Here is a 6939-nt window from a genome sequence, read left to right as displayed (position 1 = left end):
ACAAATAATCAGTGTAGGTCCTCAGAGGCATACCTGTTAAGGGTAGGATCTTCTTTTTGGTGAGAGTATCAAGCTCCGTGTCCTTAAATGACCAAGTTGTCTGTGCCACAACTCTATGGATGAATCTTCAACTTCATTCACAACCCTTATTCTAAAAAAGAGTGTTATGCTTCTTTCATTTATCAAATATCAAGTTGCCTCTTGAAAGCCTTCACATACTGTTGGCAAAGGAATTTTCATAACTCCAAACATCAAGCAAGTAAACAGAGATTAGATTAAAGTGTGCATCAAAAGTGTATCTTACATCTCTAACGAAAATTCATGGGCAATATTGGTTTTCATACATACCTATCCAATGTCACGATGTTGAATAAGTGTACCGTTTAACATTTTGATAAGAACAAGATTTCCTAGAGCGAGAGAAGCAAAGTACTTCTTGGAAGCAATATGGTATGGACATGCTGAGTCAGGCACCCAGATGGAATCTTGACTAGTTGAATTCTCATTACTTCCATCACGAGAGATCAAAATGCATCACCATAAATAAAGGCATCACCATCAATTGTAACTAAAGTTGTCTCCTTTATTCATTCTTTTCCTCATCTTTCTCCTTTTCTTGTTCCTTCTTCCACTTTTTACATTGTTTTTGTACATGACATGTAATACCGTTTCTTGACTTAGATATATCCCCTTGGCTTGCCACGGTTGTCTGGATTTTGAGGACATATGGTCTTAATTCTCCCCTTCTTTCTGTGATCTCAACAAATGCTTATGAATGGCCACTCAAACCTTATTCCTTGTGCTTGGCTTCTTCATTTAGAATGCTATACTTAATAGTATTTAAGGTTAGCCTTTATAAGCTTGATTTGCTGAGTGACACAACCAAACTCTCCCAGCTATCTAGTAAGGAAATCAACAGAAGGAACGCCTACACCTTATCATCTAACATTAGATTTACAGTAGCCAACTTGTTTAAAATTTCTTGAAATTTATTCAAGTATTTAGAAGCATTCGTTCCATCTCTGTACCTCAAATTTATAAGCCTTCTTATCATAAAGGCTTTGTTATGTGTGTTCTTCCATTCATACAAGCTTCGAAGCCTTTTCCATAGTGAATAGGCTTCTATTTCCTAAGGAACATGGTGAATAATACTCAGGTCAATCCACTATCTGATTATCCTTACAGCTTGTCTTCTAATTTTCTTTTATTCACTCTCAGCTCTTCCTATTTGCTTTACTTCTTTCAATTTAATGGTTCAAATAGATCGTTACAATATAGAAGGTCTTCCATTATCATCTTCCATACAATTCATCAAAGTGAGTTTAACTATACCGCTTGTCAATTTATCATCTATCCTTATTTATGCAAGAATATTCATAAAATAACCAAGTGCTTTGATACAACTTGTTGGGAAAAAATGGGGGCGCAAACACAAAATACAAGCAGAAATGCAACGAAACAATAATAGTAATAATAATAATAATAATAATAATAATAATAATAATAATAATAATAATAACAACAACAATAACAATAATAATAATAATAATAATAATAATAATAACTTGGATCAATTTTTTTCCTCTTCGTGCAAATCAAATGGGCAACACCAATATATCAAGGCAATAACAATAATAAAAGCCAAAAGAAATAAGAAAAATCAATGCACAAACACACTATTTTTTATGTGGATAGCCCTCCAAGGAGAAGGAAAAAAAACCACAAGACTGTAGTCCACTTCAAAATGTATTATTAAAGGAGATTGAATTAAACGCTTAAGTTATAATTAACCATAATTGTTATTATTGAATGAGCTTATTGGCGAAGCATAAATGGAGCAAATAAAGTATTAACTCTTACTTAAGCATGATGTCTTAGAACACCCTGATTTCTAGAGCTGTGATGATAACTTGATAGATTGATAATTAGTACCAAATTAGGGTTTTGGTACTGTCTAAATCTCGAAGGGTGGTTTGTTAATTGATTGTGTTTTGATGTGTGAATCATGCATTGCATGTAGGGTTTACATTAATTGGATATTTGAATTGCGAAATTATGATACATTGTTAATTTTAGATTGATTTGAATTATGTTATGAAATTAAGGGTAAACTATTGATTTTTATTGATTTTGATTCAGTTTTGACTAAAAGCTTTCAATTAAATGATTTTAATCTATTTAAATTGCTTTTAACTTATTTTAATTGTAACAAAGTAAATTTTTAATTGTAAAGCCCATTTACCATGGGTCGTGTGCCTACTTTGAAATTAATTAAGTAATAAATTAAATAAAAAAATAAACTAAACCTAGAAATACTTAAAGAGGCTGCAGCCTCCTTTGTTCCATTTCATGCGCCTCCTATTTCTTTTTCTCTCCAAGTGATCGAAGCTTTCTTCCTCATTCTCTCCTTTGATTATTTCCTCTCTTTAGCAAAACACAAACAATAAACCGTAAACTAATAGCATGGATTAAACTAGTCAATTTTGTTTGCAACCATTTTATGGAAATCACAAGTGTTAGCTCTTAAACTTAGATTAGACTTAAATCACAATAAAGTAGTCAATAAACCGTAAGTGTTCTCTTTGATTTTTACAATTGGATTTTGGAATTAATGTTTAATTACATGATTAGAACATTAGTTTTTGTTATTGATATGTGAATTGCTATAGTTGGTGATTAGAAAGGAGTAGTCAATCAAACGTTGATAAAGGCAAAGAAAAAGCCTACTTGGAGGAAATTGAACAATTTCATTGTTTATTAGAGGTTAGTGCTTAGCATATATGTGAATGCTTTCTTTGTATTAATTTGCAACCTAGGGTTTATGTAATTGATTTAGGGTTTTTATGGATTTAATTATATTCATTGAATATTAATGTTCCTTAAATGTTTCTACACTTATTTAGCATGTTTACAAGTAGTCTTAAGTGTTAATGTTTGGTTCTTAAGAGGAAGAATGGATTTGGTTTCATTAAAGGCTTTAAGAGAGTAAAATCTCGTAATTGGAAAACCCATATTACACAGCCATGTCACCTGACATGCCCAGGCCGTATAGTCTACTGACTTGTGAAACATGGCCTACTGACACTGCCATGTCAAGGAACATGACCTGACTATGTACTTTGTTGTCCCTCACTATACAATTTTGTATTTTGGACCTTCAAATGATGCTTAAACACCTTAAATGCATACCCAGTGTATCTATGATGCAATTCTCTTTAAAATCTTCTCTAATTGAGACTAAAATCTTCTATGAAAACTTAAGGAATGATTTAGTTATAAACATGAATATACATGCTGGTGAAAAGAACCATATGATAGCATGAACTAGAGAAACATGCTAGAAGTTTATGCAAGTGTAGGAGTGTGTGAATAGTTACGATGTATGAAGTGACACATTTATGAGTCGATACATGAACTTAGGTGCTAAAGAATGATACATTGTTGATGTATGACTACGCATGCTATCTAATTGGTCTTAATTAAGTAATTGGGTATGTAAGTAATATATTTGGTATTCGAATTGAGGAATTGGATGTATGATTATTAACTAAATGATTAGTAAATTTAATTGGAAGAATGAGATACATATGCTAAACTTGAAATGTGGCTAAACCATTTAGGGTTTGATTGCCATGATCTAATTTAATGTTAATTAATAAGTTATATGGTTATGTTGTTAATAATCAGTTTAATTGGACATATGTAAAGTTTGATTAGCAATGAATGTTAAAGCAGGAGTCAGGTCTGGACTAAAATTGGGGGATTTAACTTAATGGACCTAATTGAATAATTGATGAGCATTATGTTTAAATGATGTTCGAATTAAATAATTTAATCTTAATTGGATGATTGAATCTTAGCTCAAATTCCTATATAAATTGAATCAGTGCATAAGTCTAAATAATGTGAATTAGGTTACTTAAGTTTAGTTATAAAGCTTAGTTGATTATGTGTGTGATTGATTAAGTATTAAAAGTTAATTAAGGTTTAATATTAGATTATGAAATTAAATTTGGGATTTGGCTTATTTGTTATTGGTAAAAATTAGTTGTCCTAATGTTCAATTAAGGTCAAATGGTATGTGTTGTATGACTTCATGATGGGATGAACTTAGCTAGTCTACTTTATATGACAGACGGATCTATGCTTGTACTAATGCATGAGTAACTGTGACTTTGTTCGATATATATTATTATGGTATTAAAACATTATGAATGTAAACATATATGTCATGTTATGTGAGCAAGGAGGTTGAGACTATAAGTCTTAATCTGAAATTAATACAATAAGGTACGGTTACTTTACCTATGGTACTTTGTGTACATAAATATGTATGATGAGAATGTTATGACATCTTGGATGTCTTAATGATGTACTTGAAGTATGGAATATTTAATTGGAGCTTAATTGAGCATGAATGAGATTGATTAAAGACTATGAATAATTGGTCCTATATTTTGTACTTAGATGAATGGTTGTGAAATGTGATTATTTGATTATGAAAATTGGGCATGCTTTAAATATCAAATCCTAGAGGGTAAGTGCTAGCATTGCTATTGATATGGATTTGGTATTGGAGATATTACCATATGCTAGACATGTGGGTGCCTTACGAGTGAGCGGACGAGCTTATGCAAGTGTGATAAAGACAGTTAGTAGTCCCAAAGGGATCTGCTATCTGTTAGTTTGATTCAACATCTATTTTGCTTCTATTCCATATAAGTTACTCATAAAGCCCTAAATTGAAATGACGATGTGGAAAGTGACCTAATATGAACTTAGTATATTGAAAATGAACTAACTGGAAATGTTGAATTGTACTTTGTCTGGTTGATGCCTAGTTTATGATTAAGATTATCTTTCATTATAAATGTATATGTATTGTGAGAAATTATCTAATTGTATTGATTATGCATCTAGATTATGCTTTGGAAGTTCATTGATTATCCAAAAATATTACTTGAGTATAGTGGTCATTGTGAGTTATGCTTCGTTGATTAAGAACTTTTGTCTATAATTATGTGAGAATGTATATTGTTATATATGTCATGGTTTAGATACCATGTTAGTTGCATGTGTTATATACCACTGAGTTTTATACTCAACGCGGGATTTTATTTATCTCGCATAGGTTTCAGCTTCGGAGGTGCTAGTTGGACCTTGAGATTCCGCTATTGGAGAAAGAAGTTCCCCAGTTTACATTTCAGAGTATGGACCGTTAGAGTTATGAGTTGTTAGTTTGTTTTTGGGTTGTAGTTAAAATTTTTGAGATTTAAGTTGGATTGGGATTGTAATAAGTTGAAGGTTTTTAACTAATCTTTTTGGTTTCAGAGTTTTTAAACAGCTATAGTTTATCTTAATGATTATTTGGTTTATTTCAAGTTGTTTTGAATATCTGGAATTATTTGAAGTCATTTGAGGATTTGGCAACTTGATCAGGATTCGGTAACTTGATTAAGTTTATTTTGCAAATATTGAATGTTAACTTGATTTTTTGATTTGATAAGATTAACTAGATTTTAAAACTGGAGTTTGTTAACATGTTAAGTGCTTAAATAGGGGAAACTCTTACGGGTTTTTATGCAGGATTTATCTTAATTATTTTCTAAGATTATGGGCCACAAATTTTGAAAAAAAAAACTATATTTAAACTGATTTATTAATGATAATGAGTATTGCAATTAGAATCATGATTTGGTGACTTTGGCCCCTTTGGCACTATAATGTGGCATCCGTTGTCCAATCCTACAGGAATGAAAAATGAGTGTTACATTTTTTGTGATTAAAAGGTTTCTCAATGAAACATGAATGTAGTCTCATGAGAGACTAAGAGCGGGATAAAGTTGAAATTAGCACATTTGATCATATGATGGTGCCAATTTTCACACCACTCTAAAACACAAATAGTTCATGGAAGTAAATAAATTAATGTTTATAATTATGGATTATCTTATATTTTTAAATGATAAAATGACAGCTACAGTTCAATGTTAATTGTTTATTTGAACGAATTGTTATACTTGGAGCATTCTTTTGGATTGTGTTGTTTTCAAAATTGTGGCCATATAACAATTTTATTTGTTAACTAACCCAAGAGTCATTTTCTAAATAAAACATTTTATTGAAAACTAACAATCAATTTACGCCCAAGTGAGAGAATGTTAGAAATTTTTATTTCTATTCGGCTTATTGATTGTATTTATTTATTTTATAAAATATTTAGGTTAAGCTTAATAATACAAATGTTTAATTTAAAGTCCACTGTTAAAGAGTGATTATTAAAATAATTAATGGGCTATTAAATATGTTTGATTTAAATCCTAATTTGAATTAGGATTGTATATCCTATTAGGGTTATAATGAGATGTCTTAATATATAGGCTATATCCTCTCTCTCTACTCTACGCTGTCAAGATAACAAATTATTTTTCACTCATTGGGAGTTTTTAGACATAGAAAGGATGCATCAGGCTATTCGGCAGACAATTATGTATTGCTGTTTTAATTTCTTTCTACTTGTTGTTTGGGATCAAGATTGCATCAACGGAGACCAACAAGAAATTATTTTTATTCTTTTCTGTGATTTTAATTTATATATGAGTATCTTTTACATTAAAATCTAACAATATATATTTAGCTCCATTTAATTTGTAAGTTTTACATACATACTTCTTCTCTACACGTGTATCATAAAACTTTTATACCTTTTCTTTTTCCATTTTAGTTAATTTAAAACAATAATAATAATATCATTAATTAGTCAATGTTTGTACCTTTTTTCTTGTTAATTTATGATCTAATTTTTTAATGTTGTTCCTAAATAATTTAGAAGGCTCGTCAATTATACAGTGAGCTCAAACGTGATTTATTAATTCAGATCTCAATTCAAATTAATTTGCATTTTGGGTCTTGGGTTTGTTAGGTAAAATTAGCTATTTT

Source organism: Jatropha curcas, chromosome 8 (assembly GCF_041381405.1).
Source record: "Jatropha curcas cultivar XTBG-Jc1 chromosome 8, XTBG_Jcur_1.0, whole genome shotgun sequence".
NCBI lineage: Eukaryota > Viridiplantae > Streptophyta > Magnoliopsida > Malpighiales > Euphorbiaceae > Jatropha > Jatropha curcas.
This window is presented reverse-complemented; position numbering follows the sequence as displayed.